This window comes from Trichoplusia ni, chromosome 12, assembly GCF_003590095.1.
Source record: "Trichoplusia ni isolate ovarian cell line Hi5 chromosome 12, tn1, whole genome shotgun sequence".
Classification (NCBI taxonomy): Eukaryota; Metazoa; Arthropoda; class Insecta; order Lepidoptera; family Noctuidae; genus Trichoplusia; species Trichoplusia ni.
The window spans coordinates 12,167,051-12,191,733 of NC_039489.1; the positions used below are offsets into that span (position 1 = coordinate 12,167,051).

General features: G+C 33.4%; 1 protein-coding gene across 1 annotated transcript in view; it reads left to right on the top strand.

Moving 5' to 3' along the window:
* Window positions 1-24,683, top strand: part of LOC113499241 (aryl hydrocarbon receptor) — a 113,135-nt gene that overhangs the window by 37,310 nt on the left and 51,142 nt on the right. Inside the window, exon 2 of the mRNA XM_026879638.1 lies at window positions 24,020-24,210. The gene's annotated coding sequence lies outside the window, so the exon portion shown is untranslated. The remainder of the gene's footprint in view (window positions 1-24,019; window positions 24,211-24,683) is intronic.

Genomic DNA, 24,683 nt, shown 5'->3' on the forward strand with positions numbered 1-24,683 from the left:
CCATAAAATAAAATCAGCAAAACCGCTCCCCGCTACCGCCTATGCACTTGGACCATACAAATGAGTGTTTGCCTTAACTAACGCCAGTTATTGCCTTATTGTATACATACACTTTGTCTACAATGTAAGCGCTTATTTTGTTCTATCACTTGATAGTTACACTGTCAACTTTTCACTTGTTTTACATTTTAGTAACCATAGAATATTGAAACTTAAATGGAAGTGGTATGGGTTTGGAATTATTAGGGCTGACGATTAACCTTGACGTTTATAGGTTAGGAAATAGATATTTTACCTATGTCTAATTGAGAGATTTTTTTTCTTTCTGCCGTCGATTTTTATACCACAAAATCCAAGTTCTAAATTTTATTTTATATTTCTTGCGTAAAGTAAACGATGCTACTGCTTCCAGGGGACTTACCGCAAAAACTTCAAAATAAAATTATTTTAGTAAATCTCTTAGTATTTCTATTAGCATCTCTCTTCTACAACTGCATTAATATCACTTTAAGACGAGGTGGCAGGTAATAGGTACTATAACAGTGTATGGCACTTCTATCTATTTTTCAATGTTCCATGTTTGTAACCTTTTTAGCATCAGACTTGTTCTTCGAGGGTTGCTCGGAGATGGGACAACGTGTTACAATATTTGTATGACACATTCTTTTGTTTAGCATTCGTTGGAAACTTTGAATGTGTCATCGTCTGCATGTGGCTGGAAATAGTACTTATAAGCGATTGCTTTTTTTTTGCTGTTGGAGTCACATTTTCGAATTTGATAAGAAATAATTTTATTTGTAAAGACTCGAGGCAACAGATTAATTATTTCTTTTGGTGTAATTTTGAACTGAATGAACCAAAATCTATGTCAGTAAATAAATAAATCAAAAATATAAAACTGACATTTTTTTGCAAAAAGAAGCGAGTGAAATAATGCAACCAATACCAATAAATAAGCGTGGCTATATATTAAATAATTATTACAAACGAGTAGGTCATTCTCAACTAACAATAAACTACCTACCCTTGAACCACAGTCTTACCCAAAGATTCCGAAGAATCCCATCAAAGAAAAACGCCACACCTTTACAACAATGTGACAAAAACATCATTTTCACAGCCTCTCGATACCTAGGACAATGTCACCGATTGAAAATTAATAGATTCCTAATAGCATTGTTCAGATTCTAGGTCGACTTAACTTTTTTTCTGAAACCGAACAAAGGTATTATTCAGTTTGCTGTGCATCAAGACGATGTAACTGTGTCAGCAATTAAAATGATTAGGTACTCGGGTGCGGTGCGGTTGGGAGCGGCGAGGGTAGCGGAGCGGGTTATGGGCACGTGTAGAGATTATTTGGTTAAAAAGAATCTTAAATAGGGAATATCCCTTTTGTCATCCGGAGAACATCTTCATGACGAAAGCAAAGTTGCGCGTCGGCCCCTTACTGGTTTAACCGCCGAAATGTTTTACCGTTTCCTCAAAACAGGAATGTTTTCGCAGACTGCAGCGGATTGCACAAACTACTAGGAAAAATAGGGAAAATACTTAGAGTTAATTTACATTTAGGTAGGGTTTCCTTCGATTAAAATACTGTACTTTAAATTTACAAAATAAACAATTATATTGTATAACCAATTTACTTTATCAGATGACATTTAACCCTAAAACGTATACGTGTACTTTTTCCACCACCCGCCACCATTAGGACCACACTCATCAGTCGGATGATTATGAATTATGTAAATTATAAATGTTAAACAATCCAAGAGATTGTTGATGCGATGCCATGAAAAAATACTCCCTCCATGCTTCGGCTAACGCTCATTAAAATAATTGCTTTTTGCAACCGTGTTCTCTCCGTCCGTCTGTCTGCCCATGTGTGTGTCTACACATGCACAGCTAAATTTCAATGTGTGAGTGTGTAGTGATAAACTTGGTTTCATGGTAGAGTAGTGGCTGGTTTAGATAAAGAACTTTTTATTAAAAAAAAAATTGAATGGTAAAAAGAAAGTTGATTTGAGATTTATGATTCGACGTTAGATGTTACGCCTGTGATTCTTTTGTATTGTTTGTCATAGTTTCTGATGATGATTTTAATGTTAATTTTTCTTTATTTTCCTTTTGGATCCGGCTAGAGAATGAAGGAATTCTGATTTAAATCTGTGGGAATAGTTGCTTCCTGTCTCATTTTACTTTCAATCTAGATTTCTAGTCAAAGTAACGTTGTAACTAGGAGTAGCCCTTTGGCTATTGCATCTGCGTTTTTTCTGAGAAAAAAAAACCTATTTATACAGAGATTGCGTATCATGATTACAAGAACATACACGCAGACGTGTGACTGTCAGGGTTCTTAGACAAAAAGAGGAAAAATAACTATTTCCTATTTGAATAGAAAAAAGAAAATTATTCCATTACATTTTTGCAGTTAACAGAATATTTAAGACTAATGAATATAGTATAATTGAGGGGCCTACAGACACTTCTTAAATATGATCAGTGTATTAGTTGACGAGAGACACCGCCTTGCGCCGTGTAATGAGCTGTCACGTTTCAATTATATTACTTTTAGACACAACGCTAGATGCCCAGAACCTTTCATTGTTTATTTCCAAGCCATTAAGTAAGACGTAATAAACTTAATACACACAGAAAATGTTTACAGAGATAAGGAAAATATTGAAAAGCAGTCCACAACCCAACCCTTTAACAAAAGCCACAATAAAATTAACCCTACAGATACACTAGAATTAAAATAAATAAATCACATATAAGAACTAAATCCGGTGCGTTCACCTTAATTCAATCAGCGGCGTATACTAATCGAATAAGCCGCTAACTTCGTGGGGCAAGCGTAAGGGGCGACGCATAGCGTGCGGGGGAAACGCTGAGTCACACTGACTCGCGAAACCGACGACGGCGGCCGATTGAAATGCAATGTGTGCTAATTTGATGATTATTTATTATGGATTTGATTGATGAGTTTTATGTTACGAGTTTATGATTTGAGGTTGTGTTAATTCCTGTTCGATTGATTGGTTTTCTGACGTGTCTTTTTAGTTAGGTGTCGTTTGGAATCATGAAATGTTATAACAGATACGTTACTGCACTTTTGTGGAAACTTGGACGAAATTATATTGTAATGAGAAAACGCAGCTTAAGTTTGGTGTAGTCTCTCACATTTAATTATTTAATTTCCAAGTAAAATGTCATAAACAAATTATAAATCCGCTGAAGTATTATTTAAAAAGGAAACGGCAATGATATGTCATTATAAATAAGGTTAACATGATAATATATTTTAATGACCACTCACGTCTTTTTTATATTTTAATGTCTAAACAAATCGTGCGTTTATACGACAGTTTTCCAGCACAGTATCGGCTGCACCTAACCGCCACAAAATGCATTGACGACGCGCCGCCGGCAAATCCAATAGGTTTTCATTTAATAAAACCCTTTTATTGGCTTACCTCAGATTTACCGGCTTTATAGTTCCCTGGCTTAGCGTTATGTGGACTATACGCTTTATTTGCAATGTGGATGTGGTACTTTAAGTAAACATTACTTCAATTTTGATCTGAAATTATGGCAATAAAAGTTCAAAAGACGAATATTTATTTTCTAGACTGAGTTCGTGTGAAAAATGGGAGTTAAGCAAGCTGTGTTTGAAGCAATTTTTCATTTGCAACAGTTTTAACAAGTTTTGTACCTATATCATAGGTTTTAAAGGCTTTTATTTGATAGTTTGAACGTGGACCGGTTGCCCCTATACGTCATCAACGTAATTGATTAGCTGTCTGTCAAAATATTACAGAAAACAGACAGGACGATCTGAATAATACATTCAGCCGCCATACTCGACGTAGTTAGCCACCATATTGAAGCGGTAGAGCTCCGTACCTACGTGAAATCGAAACAAAACTCTTTAATAGGATTTAATACAATAATACCTGTATAATAAAAACAAGTAATACTAGATCTTATCCCAGAATACTAAAGACTATTTTACTATAATCACATTTTCACATACCCTTTCACATGGCAACTGGTCAGCTCTTCTCCAACGTGAACAGGGCGTGGTTGTAACCTCATAGGTCACTTCGTACTAGAAAAATATATAAAACACAGGGAAAGGTGTAAAAAGTGACGCCTTTAACAAATAATTGTGTTTACAAAGTGGATTAGTGTTTAAATCGCGTTAGCGACCACACCTCCGCGGCAGCAGGGTTAATTCAGATGACAGCGTTGCTATGGCAACGGAACGCCCCGAAATTTTACGAGTCTGCGCTGTTGGTTCGAGACGTTTTCATTCTCTTAATAAATATGGACGAAAATTGATCAAAATTTGAACCGTTACTGTCAATTTTTTGCTGGAATAGCGAGAAAATTTTGCAATTGTGTTCAATTTATGATCATTTGTCGTTTATTTTGCACATATTTACTAGAAAAAAGATTAAGAGCTCTTACAAAATCTACAAAAATACAAACTCCTACCTTAAATCAACTACAATATTTTTGTGAATCAACCCTAAACTGCCAGTAGAAAAATAAGTAGAAAAATTTATTGGACATAATAAAAATGTAAATTATGATAATAATTTTCGTATAAAGATATTATTTGTCACCTTTATTGCCATAGCGACCTAGCTCCGCGGTCATAGGGTTACGTGATGATACCGTTACCATGGCAACGGATCGCCATAAGTACTTCGTTTCCCATGCCGCATAGACGCGATAAATGTTTGCAAATCACAATAAAACCTAGAATTGTTCAGTTATTTATTATTTTTTATACTCTACCTCACGTAAATTTAACTGTTTATTTTGTTCATTTTTTAATTTAACTACCTTAAATAACTAAACTCAAAACATATTATGCACTTAAAATATCCTGCAAGGATTAAATCCCAATCCCAATCACCCAACTGTGGGATCCCACTGCTGGGCAAACTAGGTTTATCGACTCTATCCAAATCTATAATACAACTCTTTACTCTTCAAGTACAGTTTACAATTTCTATGAAAGTTAGCCCTACAAGCATTACCTAGGAAATGTAACATAAAACCTTAGCCCTTGACCTTTCAAAGGCAACAAAGAAGCTTAAAGGTAACCCAGGCAAACCTATGTATGTTATAGGTCATTGCCATTTTGAACTCTACACTATGCTTAACAGGAATCAAATTAGCTTCGTTAAAGTTAATGTTTTTAATTTCACCATGTCTTAGCCTCTATAGGGATGGTTTGAACATGATTCATCGGCAAAGGTACCAGAAAAAGTTTTTGAAAAACAATTAAACATATTATAAAAGGCTCTAACTAAGCAAAGCTTGTATTATGAGTACTAGACAACTAATGGACATACTTAAATTTCTATGTTTCTAAATAAATATATAGATAAATTACACCCAGAACATCACGATCATGCTTATCCAACAAACATTTATCTTTGGTGGGCATCGAACCTACGACCTCTGGTGTAGAAGTCAGGGTCCTACCTACCTAGTTTAATTGATGTACCAAATCACAGGCAAAAGCTAGTCTTACAAACGAGAGTCACAATTCATATCATCCAGATTAATAAAACTAGACTATATTTTAATATCAATTCTATCGAAAAAGTGCATTTTATTATGATTTACAGTGAAATGTTCACTCGAGCAAAATTTATTCTTAGAATACCAATAATTTTATTATAAGGGAGCTTGTACATTGATCGGAAGATCGTTATGTACCGCTCATCAAATGTATTTGACATTTCTTTGATTTGATTTTGTTTTTCGGAGGTTTTTTTTATTTTCCGTTTTTTTTTTTTTTTGGGAAACCGTATGTTTATTGTATCGATAAAATTTAATTATTTTAAAGAAATGTGACGTCAATAAATTTCCAATCATTTCTATTTTCTCTTCATGACATGATATACATAATTTAGTTTTAGTTTATTAATAGCCAGAAAGATATTCCATCATACATTACAAAATATTTACTTATTAAAATACTAAAATCAGAAACATGAACATCCAACACAATCAAAACCTCACAAATACGAGATCTCGCTAAAACACCAACATAAACCCATTTATTTCAAACGTTTAATTTTAAAAGCAATTTTACTGCGGTCGTGTAGTGTATAATCTCTTCAATTCATCTACCTATCACGTTGACTACTGTTTTGCCCCGGCACCGCTCGAATCCGGTTTGTTTTTTTACCGGTATCGCAAATCAAGCGTTACGGTACGTTTTCGTTTTGTGGCAGCCATCTTGTTTTCTTTTGTTTTTGAGTATTTCGTCTTCGCGCGAAATTTTGAATTAATTAGCTGTGTGGATTTAGTGTTTTTTGGAGTTTTTATTTGATTAGATAATTTCATTAGGTTTTTGTTCTTAAGTTCAATTCTTCACGGTATCGGAAGGGCTATTTGTCCGCGTAATGAAACCGTTTTGTTTTCGATTATTATTATTTTTCTTTTTGCAAATAAATAATAAAAACTATAAACAGTATATTGAACATGCATCCAAAAAATAAAATACAATTTTTAACAAGTATTTCGTTGTCACTTCCTGACATACTAATTAAGAAATACCGCCAAAATGGCGCCTCGAAAAAAAAGCAAACCAAAGCAGACCAAATCGACCGTTAACGAACAAATAGCTGCAAGTTAAAATGTTTTGTGGGTTATTTATAGTAACCATACCAAGGCCTACTCAACTCTTAATATAACATCATTGTAGATGTGAAAGAGAGAGACAACGTTCTACACCGTGCGTGCGCTATCTTGCTTCCACAATTGCAATATTCTTACTATAAAACATGGAGGTTGGGAATCAGGGTAGAACCAGTCAATAAGATATTAAAAAGTAAATAATAATATAAGGTTGAGCACATCACTATAGACAGGTAATAGCTTAGTATTACTAACTATGTAGGTATATTATTGTACTCAACTCGACGGAGTAACACAGGCATGTGTAGAAAAGTTTTATAGTTCAGTATTTAGTTGTGTATGTGCGATTTCTGTTCATTTTAAGTTAGATTATATTTTTTATGTTTAAAAAAACCTTAACAAGATGTTAAAAACTAACTATGGAGGAACTTTAACTTTTATAATAATTGGTAGTGAAAAAAAAATAACTTTAGTTGGAAACTTTATGTCTGCATAAATATTAAAACACGGCAACCTTTTTTATAGGAACTGAGCACTCTATTTCTAATTACAATTGAAATTGCCACCGTCGTTTAAAATATCAGCCAATGCCAATTAGTGTATATCATAGGCTACTTAACTCACCTATTTAACTGTCTCCAATTTCAATGGCCACAGGTTTAATTGTTACAAACAAGTTCACACTAACCCTTCGCAAGTCCAGTTACGCGGTAGTTTTAATTAAAACTTTTTGCAACTGAACTCAAGCATACATTAATACTAAAATAATGCAGGCCGGTTTAAAAAAAAAACTGCCAAACTCGTATTTTTAATTTTTTCGCTCTATTTTCGAATTGTTTTTTTTTTAATGAGCAAGCAAACATCTCGATTAAGTAACGGTATTTAGAAATGAAAAAAAAGTTTCGATAAATGCGTTTTTTCCTTGACTGTTTTATTTTCTTTTTGAATTATTTATTTCTCGCTTTGTTCGTTTAAAATCTAATATATCAAGTCGTAATGCGTCGTTTAATGAGTACTTTTATCGTATTAATCTATAGAGAACCTGTTTGCGACACCTTTTGGTATAAAATTTTGTGAGTAATAGCATTTATTTGCAGTGTGAGGTTAAGTACCGTTGGATTGAGTTTTTAATTTTGTCAATTTATCAAAAACTTTATTATTATAACCTTTTTAAGTAATAAAAAAATATAATATTAAATTATTACGAATGAAATTTTGCTGGAAATAAAATAGTAAATTCTTATTATACGAAAGTATTAACTATTTTATTTCGCGAAAGTGAAAGTCTAGCCTCACTTTAAGTCACTTTAACGCTAAAAAAACGCACACAAATAGATAAAAAAATAAAAATTTCCACAAAAACAACAAAATCCATTTTCTTACAACTCTTACTTTTCGTAACTCACATACCCATTCTAAATCCATTAGCAAAACCGAAATCGCACGATTAAAAGCTAACCCTCGAAATGCGACCGGTACTTAAAGGGCATTAGTTCCGCTCGTGTGGTCACATAGACCGTATTGTGTGATCACAATGACGCTGCAGGGGTTATTGGGCTTACCTGTTAACCGATAGCTGTGGTTAATGGTTTGAGTTTATTTCAATTGAAGTTTTAATAGTTGTGTAATTAAAAGGGTGGGTCTGGTAAGTGATGTGCGGCGGTGATGTAGCTTTGTTTGCTTGACGGGTTGTGTTTCTTATGCTTTAAAGTGTGGAGTATTTATTGGTAGTGCATATTCTGGTATAATTGTTTATAGGAGATAGGACAGTAAATATTTTTTAAAGTTTTTTTTTTCTGTCCAGGACAAATTCGTCTTTCCTTTTCAAATAAAAACTTCTAAATTTTTCTTACTTTTTTCTGTATTTGTAAAAAAATAATTTTTTTATGAGGATTGTTAATGCAAAATGTCCCACAAAACATTCTATTGCAATGCAAATCATAGATACAATTATATTGATTGACCTATGGTGTATTATTATTAGTATTAGTATTATTTTTATACTAAGCGACATTGAACTAGATATTCTTTTATACCATTTATACAAATAAACAAAACAACACTTGTAATAGATATGATACAAGCTGCGTCATGATTTGACCAATGTTTGATGACGCGTCATTAAGGGCCGTTAGCCCGAAGCGTACTTAATATAGTTATAATAGGCTCTCTTAGAACCATGAGTGAACATCTTGAATGCTTTCTTATTCCTTTTTTGTGTCGATCATTTCGACCACAAAGTTTATTGTTTGAATCTAAGTTAGATTTGAGAGGGTTGAGATTTGGTAGAATTGTTCAAAAAGCGATATCAAAATGTGCTTGTTTTTTTTTGTATTATCTTGCAATGTTGAAAATCGTTTAATAAATACCTAATGATACGATAAAACTTATGAGTGTAAAATATATAAGACAGAAGAACAATAAATATTAATTGAAGATTACTATATTATTGAACAACAAATACCTAATAAAGCCTAATACTCAAAGAGAGCTTTTGAATATGAAGGACTAAGCTTTTGCCCAGCAGTGGGATAACATAAACTACCATAAAATCCCCAAACAAATCTTAAACAGTACGCAATAGTTTTAATATGCTGTTTATTTAAACATTAACATTGTTTTAAAAAGACTATCTAGACCGAAATCCAAGCTTGATCTAGACAATTAAATAACGGCTATATTGATAGAGATCTTGTTTATTGTGTATCAGTATAACGATCGTGTGGGAAGGGAACTGTTGTGATTAACAACCCAATCACATCTCCTAACGTTACTATTTAATTAATTTTATGCTGTATATGGATATCATGGATAAAATGGAATGAATTTGATAAATAAGACAGTCTTCTTTATTGTTACATACGTTTTTCTCTTTTTTACCTCCGGCAGTAAGGAATTTAATCCTTGTGACGCGTGGGTTTAACAAACATACAAATCACGTGCACAATGACACACAGACTTAGAACAAGATTGGTGGAACACACAAATGCTTGTCACAAAGTGAAAATTCGATCCCGACACAGACAACTATAAAAAACGACTTTTTCAAAGTTGCATGCATTTTCTTAACTATTCTAAGGCCCCGCTAATGGTAAGGTAAAATATCGTGAGGTAACCTGGATTCCAAATGTTGGATCTGAAATCAGCAACCTGTAGTAAGGTAGTGTGTTGATCAATGCTCAAACTGTGCCTATGTGGCCTATGCCCAATAGTAGGATGAATATATTGTGAAACAATTACTTTTTATGGAATATTAATGCTTCTCATAAGCAAGTAATAAATTCAAGAGAAAGAACATGACTAAAATGACAATAATACAATTCCAACATTAACCAATTAAATACACCACAATAAGTTATGTACTTATACCGTACAATAATCCGTATTTTCACGCCCAACCCTAAAACGCGATCAATGCCTTTATATCCAACCCTCCGATCGCTGTCTATGGACAAAGAGACCGCGTTTTGTATTTTGACAGGAGTTAATGTTGCAGGGGTCCTGACATCTCTACCTGAATGGTACAATAGGCCCCCAGCAACGCGTGTCGTATTTGCAGGGTTAGATAAATTGTAAGTGCACTTGTTGGATTGGGGGTTACATTTTATTGGACATTTTCTGGATAATGTTTCCTCTATTAACGGAACTTATTTTAGTTTATTGGGAGGGATGGATTTATTTGTAAAGAGTATTCTTATCCTATTTCATTGTGTGTAACAATTACTATTAGTAGTTGAAATTATGATTTGATGAATTATGATGAATATAAAAATATCCTATTGAACTTCACAACCAAAATCATGACAAATATAAGCACACCTTTATACCAGCAACTTTTGCTACTCCCTCAAATATTTTCAAGTCAATAACTGAATGACTCCTAACTGTATGTCTATCTATTACCATCAAATGTCAGATAATAACGAATCTGTTTACGTAGTTAAGCGACGGTTGTCCACTTCTATTCAGTATAAATTGCTACGATTTGTGGTAATCATGCCTCTACTTACCTAGTTGCCTACGTATGCCCCATTTGCTACAATGATATAATACCAATCCGGTTAAAAGGAAGTTTCTATGCTTATGTTAAATTGTTACTCAATTTTGAGTAGCTGGTAAAGCAACTGTCATGATGACTTTAATATTGAATTGTATTTTTACTTTAATTATTATTCTACTGTTCATTCAAATATTACAAAATTGGTCCAGCCGTTTTTATAGTTGTAATTTGCATTGTCATCGGGTTTGAAACTTATCGGTTAGTGCCCCAAAATTGGGCTGCAAAATCCAACCGGAACGACAAACAAAGAGATAAATAGAAACGTGGGAAAAATAGGAGAGGAGGAAATATTGTGTCTTTAAAGGCGAACGCAAAGCTATAAGATAGCCATTTTTAGGAATCCGTATCTGAGAGGTTAAAACAGAGCAATATTTCTGAAACTCTGCTATCCGTCCGTTCATTGGAGTTAGAAATTTAAAAATTTTACTGATAATTTTAGTGATATTTTTTCACATATCTGACGAGTTCCGTTTGAAAAATTTAATCCGTGTGACGCATGGTTTATAAACATTCAAGTTACATGCACAATACGCACAGACTCAGAACATGCATTCGTGGATAACACAAATGCTGGTCTTAGGCGGGGATTGAACCCAAGTTACGTCGCGCACATAGGGTTTTTTTGTGACTTATACAACAAGGGTATTATGCAGTCATTAAATTGAAAGTTTACCAAAACTTCAGCTCGTAGCCTCAACAAATATTATTTTCTCAGTGTTAAACGACCAACAAAGTTTACGTATAAACCTTGACAGAAATAGAAAAACACACTTCATGTATTACGAGAAAAATCGTAGGAAAACGCTCATTCTCTGAAGGCTGTATGCGATCAAGCGCGAACTATGGTATTGGCATACTTAATTTTACTTGGCATACATGCTCATCGGACTTTAACGCGTAACCCACTGACGAACAAAATTTGACCCTATCATCCTTACCACAAGATAGAATTTCAAACATAGATCCAAACGCACTTACGACCGTTTGCTATCAGACTTTTCGGTGTAAAAAAATTGCATACTTAATTCGGATTTCTCAATTTATGATTTATGTTGTGGGAATAAAGTTCGTTTTCGATTGGTTTGTAACAAAGATGAGTTGTTTGCACGTCCTAAATCTGGCGTTCGTTTATTCAATTATAAGATGATCGTTTACTGTGCGAAAAATATTTTTTTTTACGCGAATGAATCGTCAATTGTTAGAAAATATTATACAGGTGTGTAAGATAAGGTTGTTGTTTTTATTGATGTATTTTATAGATGATAATTGACGCCAATTATTTCGTATTGTCTAAGGGTATAATTGTGTTAACGTCTAATGATGGCGGTTAAACAATTGACAGTTAGTTAAGATTTATTCAAAGGTAATCTGGAAGCGGTTAGACCGGTGTAATCTGATGATGATATCCGTAAACAAAGTAGAAAAACTATAGTTAAGTTTAACACATAGATGAGTGAGAGAGATTTTCTTGGAAAAAATAACTTCACGCTTTGATTTTCTCTTCGTAGCGGCGAAAGAGAGTTTAGACGTATGTTACGTATGCATCATAACTCACCCAGTTGAATAGAAATAGAACTGTTACACCTAAGTACAATATGATAGGTAGTTAAGGTCTTAAAAATAATTATTCACACTAATTATGGCAGACGGCAAAAAGGTTGACAGATTAAGTACGTGCACTAAAATATTACCACCTTTCAAGAGGCAAAAACAAATATAAATAACTTTGATGTAAGTACTTGTCTCATAATATAGTTTTATAGACAAAAATGGGTAATAATTGTGCACCCAGCCGGACACAGCAAAACGAGGAGAGAGGAGATAAATAGCACTACGTTGCCAATCTCCATTCAAAATTGCAATGGTGATCAAAACTACGATTAGGTTGTCTAGTTTCGCACTGAATATCTTATCCTTGGAGAAAGCGTTTTGTGTAACAAAACTGTCATTTTAAATAATTATCATGATTCGAGTTTTGCACCTGGTAAATTATTACTTTTTTAATTAAAATTAAAAAAAAAACCCAAATTTCGCTATAAAAGTGGAAAAATATAAAAATTTTACCTTCACAAACAAACTCGAACTTTAAAGATAAGGTCAGTTTATACAAAAAAAATCATTAAAAAGTTCTCAAAACAATGCGTACGGCCTTAACCCGTCCAACGACCTTTCTAATATATTTATAATTATAGTCCACAACACTCCACATTTGTAAACATACGAGTATTATGTGACGTAACGATTTTTTTCCTGTCCATGATCAACGATTTTTTATCTCGGACTATCCTTTAAAATGGGTCCGCTTGTGAGGGTTAAATTAAGAATGACATATTATTATGTCAAATTAGAATTAAGAATTGTAGAGACTGGATCACCTGCTTGCTGCAAAGGAGTTTATATACGGACTTATGTTTTTTAATTAAATGTGTGTTTTCATTTACTTCAAAAGAATCTGGCTGGAAATACATTATTTTCCGTATAGTTTAATTAACTACCTACACGAGGTATTTGATTCCAAAATAAATGAAACTGAAATACCTACAAGACGAATAAATTCTGATCATAAATTCAAGTTTCCAAAGAAATCGGTATAATAAATGAAAAATAAAAAAGATGAATAAACAACCTCCACATTTTTTGAAGTCGGCTAAACGGTACAAACAACCAACCAGTACCATAATTCATTCATATATCATTCAAAAGATTTCTGGTACATTTGAAGCGTAGATTACGGGTTCGGATTTGAAAGTAATTCAATCATGCTATTAAAATAAGATTAATGTAAGTATATGTAGATATTATTATAATAAACTTCCCGTTATAAAAACTTTACTACGGTACTTGAATATAGACTCGTATAATCAAATTTTAAAGGAAGTGTTTTCTGAATCTTGAAAAAGATCTACCAATAAGTCTTAAAGTTATATTATCATGGCTGTAAAAGCGTGACAGCGCAATATACGGCATAGAACGGCATCTCATTCCCACATTCTCAATAATATGAACTTACCTAAAATTATAGTGTTTTTATCTGACTACGGCCGAGAATTATTTAGAGAGTAAGTTTGTAGATTGTCTTAAAATACATAATGTCGAATTGACACTCAGTCAAGTGTTTTTACCTTTTCTCTATTTATGAGAACTATTTTACAGAACATCTAATAGTGTTTTTATCGGTTGGAATAGTTTTTGTTCTGCCTTTTTCTGGTATAGGCAAAATTTTATTAAACTACATGACGCCTCTGATAGCCAGTGATTCTAAAAGACGAAAAATTCAATTGAATAATGCAACCTCAATTCAAGACCAAAACAAAACAAATGTTACTTATACACAACAATGCAGCAACAACACATCACTCCTTAACTCATTCAAACCCCATAACTCTAAAGACGCTACGTCACTGTCATACAACGTCACAGTATCAAATGACGTCACACCAATTACGTAAGTTAGCGGCCAAGAAAACAGTAGGGACATCTAGGTGAATGAGTTGTAAACGGTCTTCGTGCTGACATGCGAGCGTGTTGTCACGCATCTTGTACCGGGTCACGTGACCATCTGAATAGTCAAGGGTTGGCTTGTAGGATAGTAAGATGCTGAGGTGTACGTGTTTTGTTTTTTGATCGCGCCATCTTTGAATTACTAAATGACATCAATCAAAGTGTCGCGAGCATTGTTTGTGTCAGCAGACTCAAAGTTAGAGCATTTGGTTTTGAATCAGCTGATACAAACGATTATGAACAAGCATGCACATGGATAAGTTGCAGACAAATTTTGACAAAGACAACGAAGCGATGAAACTTAATATAAGAAAACTTTGTGTGAATATAAATACGTCATGCATTTTGGAAAGATTCAAGCAACTTTGATCGTTTATGCATCTAGTAGAAAGCGGTTGTCGATTTTGTAAAAGACTTCTTCAAAAGAGGTGTATCACCATGTCTTAAATTAATATTATTGGAGATGTGGAAGTAAGATGCCATTGGAGAACGTCAGGTCTATCTAACATATAAAATATATCTTAAAACATTTGGTCATCTAGGTGGCTTTTGATAGGATTTTGCCGTAGTTTGACCTCGTGATTGGCTTACTTTGTATGGGCTAATACGAACGACGCTTGCTTCCCCATGCGCTGATTTCAGTCATTTTTGTAGGACTCAGATACGAAAATATTTACAAGCGTATATTAAATATTCAATTGACAACTAACACATACTATATTATTATGTCAAAAGGTAAATGGAAAAGGTATAAAGGAAAGCTTATGGTTAATTTAAAAATAGCGCTTAATGTAAGAATTTATTGTTCAACAAGTTATAAAAAAAATACCAAACCTGACTGACTACTCACTAAGCGACTCGAACGAAATCCAAATTACTTTTATCCCGTTCAAAATCGTTAAATTGTTATAAACAAAAGCATAAAGTTTTCTCATATTTAAGTGTAATTTCCTATCATCCGTCTAACGATCGTTTAATAGTAGCTATTTATATGCACTTTTGTTGTATCACTTATAAAAAAATTCAAACATGAAGAATAAAATAAAAAGAAACAGTCCAAACTGTTGGAAGTTATTTTCATTCGTTTAAGTGACAGTAGCGACTGCAAAAATGTATATTAAAAGAGGTTTTATATCTATCCTACTACTATTATAAAGGCGAAAGTTCGTAAGTATGGATGTATGGATGTTTGTTACTCTTTCACGTAATAACTACTGAATGGATTTAAATGAAACTTTACCACAATATAGCTTATACATCAGAATAACACATAGGCTACAATTTTTGAGGTTTCTAATGTGAGGTCGTTAAAAAACACATTTTTTGCGCTTACATTGCAAACGCTGACTGAATCCTTCAAGATAGATAGAAGGCAGATAGATAGATAGAAGGCAGGTATAAATTATAACTTATATCTTCTAACCACGCGGACGAAGTCGCGGGCAACAGCTAGTTTGAAATAAAGTGTAGTTTTGCTTCCGTAGGAACTTCGGTATTATCCTCCGTTTTATTAAAGTTAACATTTCTTTCAGATGTTCTTTGTGTGTTGTGTAACTGTAGAATCTATAGTGATGTAAATAGCATGAGGCCACGTCATCTTAAAATTGAAATCCTAACAATATTCAGCAACCCAAAACTCGTAGTAAACTCGTAGTTTAGAACGCCTATCCCGAGGGATTAAAACGGAGACCTAGTAGACTCCGATGTTTGTCTGTCCGTCCGTCTTATATCAGGCTGTATCTCATAAAGTGTGGCAGATAGTCAGTTGCGATTTTTCTGATAAACAGCGCAGAATATAGAACAGTACTTCGATAACGGTTCATCATCATCATCATCATCATCTCAGCCTATAGCAGTCCACTGTTGGACATAGGCCTCTCCATAATTTCTCCAACGAAACGCTAACGGTTGCCTATGAAAAATTAAAATGCCCAACTAAATTATTTTGTTTATTTCCTTCCCTTCCCTTATTTAACCACAGCCTCTAGTCTCAAAAGTTCGTACCGCATTTGACCTATTCTCCTGCAAATTAAACATTACCTAAAATAACAACTACATTGGCATAAAATATAAGAGTAACAATAGATCTGATGACGTCACGATCTTCATACAAACCGTGCTGTTTCGACGTCACAAGTAGGCCTATGTCAATCGTTGCGTGTTTAACGCGAGCTAGCTCACAACTACAACTAGATACAGAGGAATTTCTTATACCGTTGTTTACCTTTGAATTTTGTAATGTGTCTGGCTCTATCGTTTAGTGGTTCTATGTACAAGGTTTCGCGTAACGATATTCATTTGGCATTGATATTGTGTTCAAAGTTTTTATATATTGATTTTGATGAATCGAAATACATATAAATTAAGGTAATTCAAAGAGGGGGAAAACGAATTGGGCGAAAAAAAATTGTTAGAGATATGTCACTATAAAACATTCCTTGATAAATGTTTTGATTGTTCAGGGTTAGTTCTTTTCGATACAAATTTTCAAAGTAATAATATTGTTTAAGAACAAAAACATAGAACCGACATGAAAAATACAACTGGGCCAAAGCTTCTGAAAATTTATGGAACACTAGCTGTTGTTGTCGCGACTTCGTCCCCGTGGGTATAAGATATAAGTTACGATTTATAACTGCCCTGTTTTTTTCACAATTTCCATTGTAACTTCGCTCCTATTAGTCGCAGCATGATAGTTCATCGCCTAAAGCCTTCCTCGATGAATGGTTTATTCAACACAAAAAGAATTTTTCAATTTGGACCAGTAGTTCCTGAGCTTAGCGCGTTCAAACAAACAAACTCTTCAGCTTTATTTATTAGTATAGAGTATAGATAATGACAGATATTTTACGCCCGATTTCCCGCCCGAAGTTCGGTACAGACAAATTGAAAGCCTCCTCCTTTTTTCAGCGGTTAAAAAAGGTTTATTTCAGTACATTCAAAAGATTTTAGTTTAGAGTCAGAGTTTAAACATGCATATTTAAATTTTAACTACCTCCACATACAATCAAACATACTACTAGTTATTAAAACAATTTGATACTACTCGTTTACGCAAATCAAAGCAGAAAACCGTTTAGAAACAATCTAAAATTTCACCAAAACTGTTTATTTGAAACAAATTTTTAATTAAACGAAAATCACCAACCGTATAATTAAGAACTTTTTTTAATATAACGAAAGTATACTTTATTAATTCTATTTGTTAATTGTTTAAGATTTTAAATCCATTGTCCACGCTACGCCAATAATTTCGCAATGAAATTTGTAATCACTTCAATATATTTAGTTTTTGATATAAAACTTCTTCAATTATTTATTCGATACGTTAAGTGTAATAAGTTTGTGGGTTTTCGTTCCCATGGTATGGTGATTTGTTTATAGCTGTATTGTCTGTTTTTGATAAGTCACATTGGTGGTACGCGTTATGTTTTTGTTTTTGATCAAACGGAGTGAGTAGAAGTGTTTTAGAAATTCGCGATGGTATTCGGAGGCTGCAAAGTCGGACCACGAGACTTACCTTGGGGTACTCAACCCATTTAGCACTGATACAATGCTAAATGGGTTGAGTTGGGCAGATTAGGCGGTTGCTTCTCGTAAAGACTGGTACTTAACTGCCTCTGATTAGGTTAGAAGCCTAGTAGACACCAACACAATTTGGGAAATATTCGTTTTTTAATAAAATCTCTTTGTTATGTACTATCGACATACATTAAGTCTATGCCAAAGGTTTGCTTAAAGAAAACTTTGAGGACTTATGCCCGCCTGTGAACACTTAATTTCAAATTGTACATTTAAATAACGTTCGTTTTCTGCACGTAATAAGGAATAAATAAGAATGTAAGTAGATCCGTCCTCCAATTTGTTCTAAACTTTGATAAAACCTCCGACAAATGTTTACACATTTTTTAAGTTATGCCGTACACAATATTATACACAGGTTTTCAAGAGTAATCAGACACTAATACTACGAAAATAACACAACGAAATCCCTCAAAACGATCGCTACTTAAATTCAAAAGCTTCAAAACATTTTTCTTCACTTCAAACCTTATTATGTTCCGTTTAATTTACTTCAAATTTACATAAAATACAGTCACTTTTTAAGGATAATCCTTTCTCACACAAATCTTATAATAATTTGTCAACAGAAAATTACCGGAACGGACAAAAAAAAGGGGACGACATCACAAAAATATATCGATAATAACGATACCTATCACAATCGCCAATCGATTATAACTTAATCGAGTTACGATTTATAGAAATAATCGGGCTTGATTTATATGGCACTTGCACTTTAGATCCACAACCTCAAACCAACCTTAACACTTTTACATAAAGTTTAAATTTGTTTAGCATTATTGTGGTGTATGAATACAAATTGTATGGGAGTAATATCAAAGAGTGCGCGTGCGCCGTTTGATACTAAAGTTTGAATAAATCAACAAAAGCGACGGGCGGCGATGACTAATGTACTATTTATAATTTGTGTTGGACACCAAAATAGCTGGAATAGAACAAGCTGTTTTCTTGATAACTGTATCAATAGCTTGTTATTTAACGGAAGTTAGCTAAGTAAGCTGTCATTGTAAGCTGGACTTAAACTAGGTTTTGGTTTCAATTATTCATTATTCAGAAACACAATGTTAATGGAAATAAGGTTGGAAATTTCAATGAGCCACATTACAAGCAATCTTTAAACAAAAATCATCTGGTTTTTTTTTAAAGTGTAAAAATGCTTATATTGAAGGTACTTAATTCGTATGAATGTTTCCAAAAATTAGAAGAGAATATATCAGAATATAACGTGATTTAAGATTAATATTATTCTTATCTAATGAAAAAAAAAAACAATTTAAAAGACAGATTTCTTAGAACTCTTGCATTGCAGCTAAAAATAACCCATTTAAGTTTATGGCTTAAGACGTCCTTTAAAACTTACCTGACTTAAAATTAATTATAACACCATTACTATTCAAATAATATAAAAGCTCTAATAATATACAAGTTTAAAATATATATATAGAATACCTCTCCATATCTTTCCGTGTTCTCAATCTAATTTAAGTTAACCCAATACAAGTTGGGCCCATAAACAAATTATAGAAAAACAAACAAAACCAAATAACTTATAACGCATTAACAAAACGTTAATTTAAATAAATTACACTGTAATTAATATAAACTCGATGATAGTATACATTTTAAACAAATATAAGAAATTTTGATTTATGAGTTCAAATATTTTGTTTACGTTTGCTTAGGTACCGAACCAGTAGTAATCTTACTGTTGAGGCTCCGCTGTCTGTCCGTCCGTCACCAGACTGTATCTCATGAACCCTGACAGATAGATAGTTGAGTGTTTCTCATATGATCCTAACACAGGTAATGTTCTTTCATAGTTATATGTACCTACTTTCTTCACTATTATGACACCATTGACAAACTGTTGAAGAAAAACTAGGATATATCTTTATTCCGGTTGGTTTAATCTTTATTAATCTCTAAATATACTTAATTGCAATAAAAAATCATCTCTAATGCCATTACAAGTATTGGCAAATCAAAATGAGCTTAATTTCAATAGCCGTAAAGTTTTATTTTCAATACAGAAACAATATGTTAAAACAATGAGTCTTGATCAATTCACTGTAATTTGTCACGTCAGTTACAGGTGATAAGTTTAGACTGATGTTTGCACCCTCGCATATGCGAGCATGAATGCTTATTAGTTAACGTCTAAAGTTAAAAAACCTCTTCAAAAGTAAAAAAGTGAAACTCGCGTAGAGTTGCTAAAAAAAAGGTTTTACCCACAAATGTGAAATCAAAAATTTGACTCAAAATCTAAATTTCAACATTTTTTTATGCGACAAGATTAAACTCGGACAATATAGAACATCGACATTTCTCAATTCCGACAATACATTGGATAGACATGTCTTAACTCCGATATTACTGTACTCCGACAAAATGTTGGTTCGACAACTGTTTACTAGGAACCGTCGCGACTTCGGCAACAGTCTACTACGACAACAACTGTATAACGACATGAGGTTACTTCGACTAACGCTACTTAGAAATGCTATTATGTCGACACTATTACTGTGTCTAAAATCAACACCACGCTTTTTAGAAACAACAGTAATATTTACTAAATATATTTGAAAAGAAATAACTTACATACAAATTCAAAGGATTATTTATTACAAAGCTATAATTAACATAAAATCTTATTTCCTTTTTAAATACATAATGTAGGCAATTCCTTCTAAAAACTCTATAGTTTCCATTTCTTCTTTCATTTGCAGATGATTTTTTAATCTTTCATCGTGTTTCTTCTGGCGCTTATAACTCTGTTTTTGTATTTGAGCCCTTATTCGAGATATTTCGTTCTCAGTGTTTCTTTGCTCTTTTTTAACTCTGTTATTGTTTTGAATATATTCATTTTTTTTCTGTATGTTAGTAAGGTAAGTGAGTATGCACGTTAATTCTCTTACTTACAACATGGTGTTCATCTTCATGTTTTATTGTTTTAATCCAGACGTTACACGTTTTATTACATTTTTCAATGCAATGCCAATAATAAACATTGTCACGCACATTGTTCACACAGTAAATAAATCCATCAACGACCAATTGCACTTTTCCCTTTCGAGATGTAATAATATTGCAGGAAGACATTATATTTATTTTCCGCAAACAAATATATACAGTCGCTTCTGAGTAAAATCAGTGATTGAATAAAACGTCATTAGTAATGTAACAGGTCAACAAAAGCTTTTTTCGATACACCCCCAAAAAATATTGTAGTTATTTTCGATACACACCCAAAAACATATTGTAATTATTCCATTATTACTATACAAATATGTTTTATTTTGAAGGCAAGAATGTCGACATAATAGCATTTCTAAGTAGCGTTAGTCGAAGTAACCTCATGTCGTTATACAGTTGTTGTCGTAGTAGACTGTTGCCGAAGTCGCGACGGTTCCTAGTAAAAAGTTGTCGAACCAACATTTTGTCGGAGTACAGTAATATCGCAGTTAAGACATGTCTATCCAATGTATTGTCGGAATTGAGAAATGTCGATGTTCTATATTGTCCGAGTTTAATCTTGTCGCATAAAAAAATGTCGAAATTTAGATTTTGAGTCATCAAAGATTCCTGAAATGCATCTTGATAACTGGCTGACGGACATACACCTTAGTTTTGATAATAGGGCTCCGCTTGTACCCGTTGCAACGAAAAATAAAAAATAAATAAATACCTCAACTACTCAAAACACCCAACAATTAAAAACAAAACAACGAAACATCAAACAAGCCGACTAAAACTAGAAAAAAAAAACTCAATTTTCCTAAAAAACTTAGCACAATAATTCTGCAAGCCCACCCCTTATCCGGCGCATAAGTTATGCTAACTAGAGGAGTAGGCTCGCGTGACCCGGCTCTCGTTAGGGAAGCAAACCCGAATGCTACTGTTATTCTCGGTAATGTGATGTGTCATTTTAAATAGCCTCTCAGAAATGAATGGTACGTAGGGTGGCTATGAGTTTTTGTTTTTGAGATATATTTTGATTAGTATTTTGTAAAAATCCCTTGGATTAGGGGACACTGACTGTAACGACATCAAAATTGACTTTAAGCAACGGCTACAGCCACGAATATAATAGGTATCGATTCCTATATTCAGTTGGTTTTAAATCCTAATATAAAAACGTGGAAAATGGAATTACCCACGTTTTTAAATGTAAAATTTTGACAGGTTTTATAGTTGTAAATAGCATTTTCATCGCGTTTGAGGCTACCCTGAAATTTTAAGCCTGCTATCTTATCGGGAAGTGCATCAAAATTGAGTTGCAAAAATCTAACCGGAACAACAAACAAACAAGCAAGAAAAGTGAGTGCTTAAAAACGTGGGAAAAAATAAATTCAATCATCACCAATAACCACATTTTTGACAGTTCCTAATAATTTACCAATTAAAGACCTGGTTAGTTTGTTACATACGTATTCAAATCTATATAAATTTCACTTGTAACTGGGTTGTTAAATAAAGTTATAAAAATCTTGATATAACAGTGGCTACTAAGAATTGCGTGCTGAAACCAGTATTTATAAACTGTTAAAAGAAATGAAAATGTACTTGGGCATAAAGTGGAATATTAATATTACATTGTTAGGTGTTTGTTAAACATTGCTTAAGGAATTACAATGAATAAAGAATGTAGAAATGGGTGACCTGCAACTGTACAGCTTAAGTAAAAACTATAATCTTACGTTTTTAGTACGAAAATCAATTAAATATTTTTCAAATAGGTCCCTAGTACGAAAACGTGGTCATCTTATAATTATATAGCTGTTGCCCGCGACTTCGTCCCCGTGGATAGAAAATATAAGTTATGATTTATACCTGCCCTGTTTTTTTCACATTTTCCATTGTATCTTCGCTCCTATTAGTCGCAGCCTGATGATTTAGCCTAAAACCTTCCTCGATGAATGGTTTATTCAACACAAAAAGATTTTTTCAATTTGGACCAATAGTTCCTGAGATTAGTGCGTTCAAACAAACAAACAAACCCTTCAGCTTTATATATTAGTATAGATAAAATCCTTTACTCCTCCGAAACGGATTACGAGGATATTTAAAGTCCTTTCTATACCAGGAATTCCCTGAAAATCATATAGAATGCAAAAGAACGTTCGCTGGTCTAGCTGGTATACTAAAGAAAAAAACAATTTTCTTTATAAAATAATAACTAAAGGTTCCTTTTTTACACACATCTAATACTCTACATTTATTTATACACATATAAATGCATTTCAACAATTGTCTGGAATTGAAAAGAGACAGCGACCCTTGGCTTTGTTTCAACATATCTTTTCAGGAGTCATATAGTTTTTGACGACTCAAAAAATATACTGTCCACTATAAAAAGACCTGACGTATCCTACTTATGATTTAATTTCGTATCCAAACTTATTACAAGCATTTTCTCGTTTGGAAATCATCTTTAGTTTCCTTAAAGAAATTTGTCAATTTTCATACTAATAATCGATATAAAAACGTGCATTTAAAACAACGGTTCTTAACCCCACGCACACAAGTTTACTGAACTATAAATAGAGTACAATTTACTCTAGTTCTAAAAGGGTTATGAATAAGGCTTTTTATAGGCCACATATCATACACATATTATTCCCAAAGGGGAGTAGAACGTGGCTCAGTAACATTGTTTCAAAGTAATAGGGGATGCCTATCATATTAACTATATTATATTGTGGTTAAGCTTCCTTTTGTTACTCATAGTTAAAACTGTATTTAAAGATGTTTTCAGAAAGTTGTAATAGAACGTTTTTTGATAAAGAAGATTTTTGGTCTCATGTCAAATTTAGTCCTTTTTACATAATGGTTTTATTTTTCGTTTGAGACTTTTACATATTACGCTGAAATTAAAAATGCGAATGTATGTCATGTATGAAAGTATGTGTTGCTTCTTCATACCCAAACTGACTGATTCCGATATCATTTAGCATGGAGTTAGCTATCATCTGGGATTTACACGGCCTTTTATCCGCTCTGAGTAAGGGAAGGGAGCACCAGGTTTTTATCAACTAAAACCCACCCATGCTCCTTCCTTTATCCTTCGTCTATCGGTAACTCTTTCAGACAATCCCGCTGCCCCAACAATGAACCCTAATACTCCACAGAAAAATTAACTGCTAAGCCCAGTACCGATACAACGATATATTTCTTCACGATTTATTCTTACCGGTTTTTTACCACCCACAGCATCAAACCACCTTCAAAAGACGGCGTCACGAAGAGCAACCCGAGCAAGCGCCACCGGGAGCGCCTCAACGCGGAGCTGGACACGCTGGCGTCGCTGCTGCCCTTCGAGCAGAACATCCTCAGCAAGTTGGACAGACTGTCCATACTCCGGCTGTCTGTCAGCTATCTCCGGACCAAGAGTTACTTCCAAGGTCAGTGGGAAATAGAAGGTTCTAGAAATAATGCAAGGTGTTCGAAAGAATCTGTTTGAAGATCCTTTAAATATCCTATAAATAAAATATAAGGAAAAGTATCGATTACATTACTTTCAGCTATTTCAGATACTGCTGACAAGGTCTTAAACATACATCTTGATTTATTTATTGCATTATGCTACGTAGTTATATATTAAATTACAATTTTTTTATTAATCTTAAAAAATAGTCCTATAATTCTCGATATAATGAAACACAAAAGCGGCTACTTAAACCCACAAACAACGAATCTATTCTCATTTTAAACCCAACACCTGACGCAAAATTTAATAAATCGAAACTTAGAATCGGTACTGCATACCGATGTATCGATTACTTATAAATGCCTTTCCCGGCACTTATTTAACGCTGTCAGCCAATTTTATTGCGGACTACAACGTATTAATATATGTGCCGTCTCACCGAGTTCT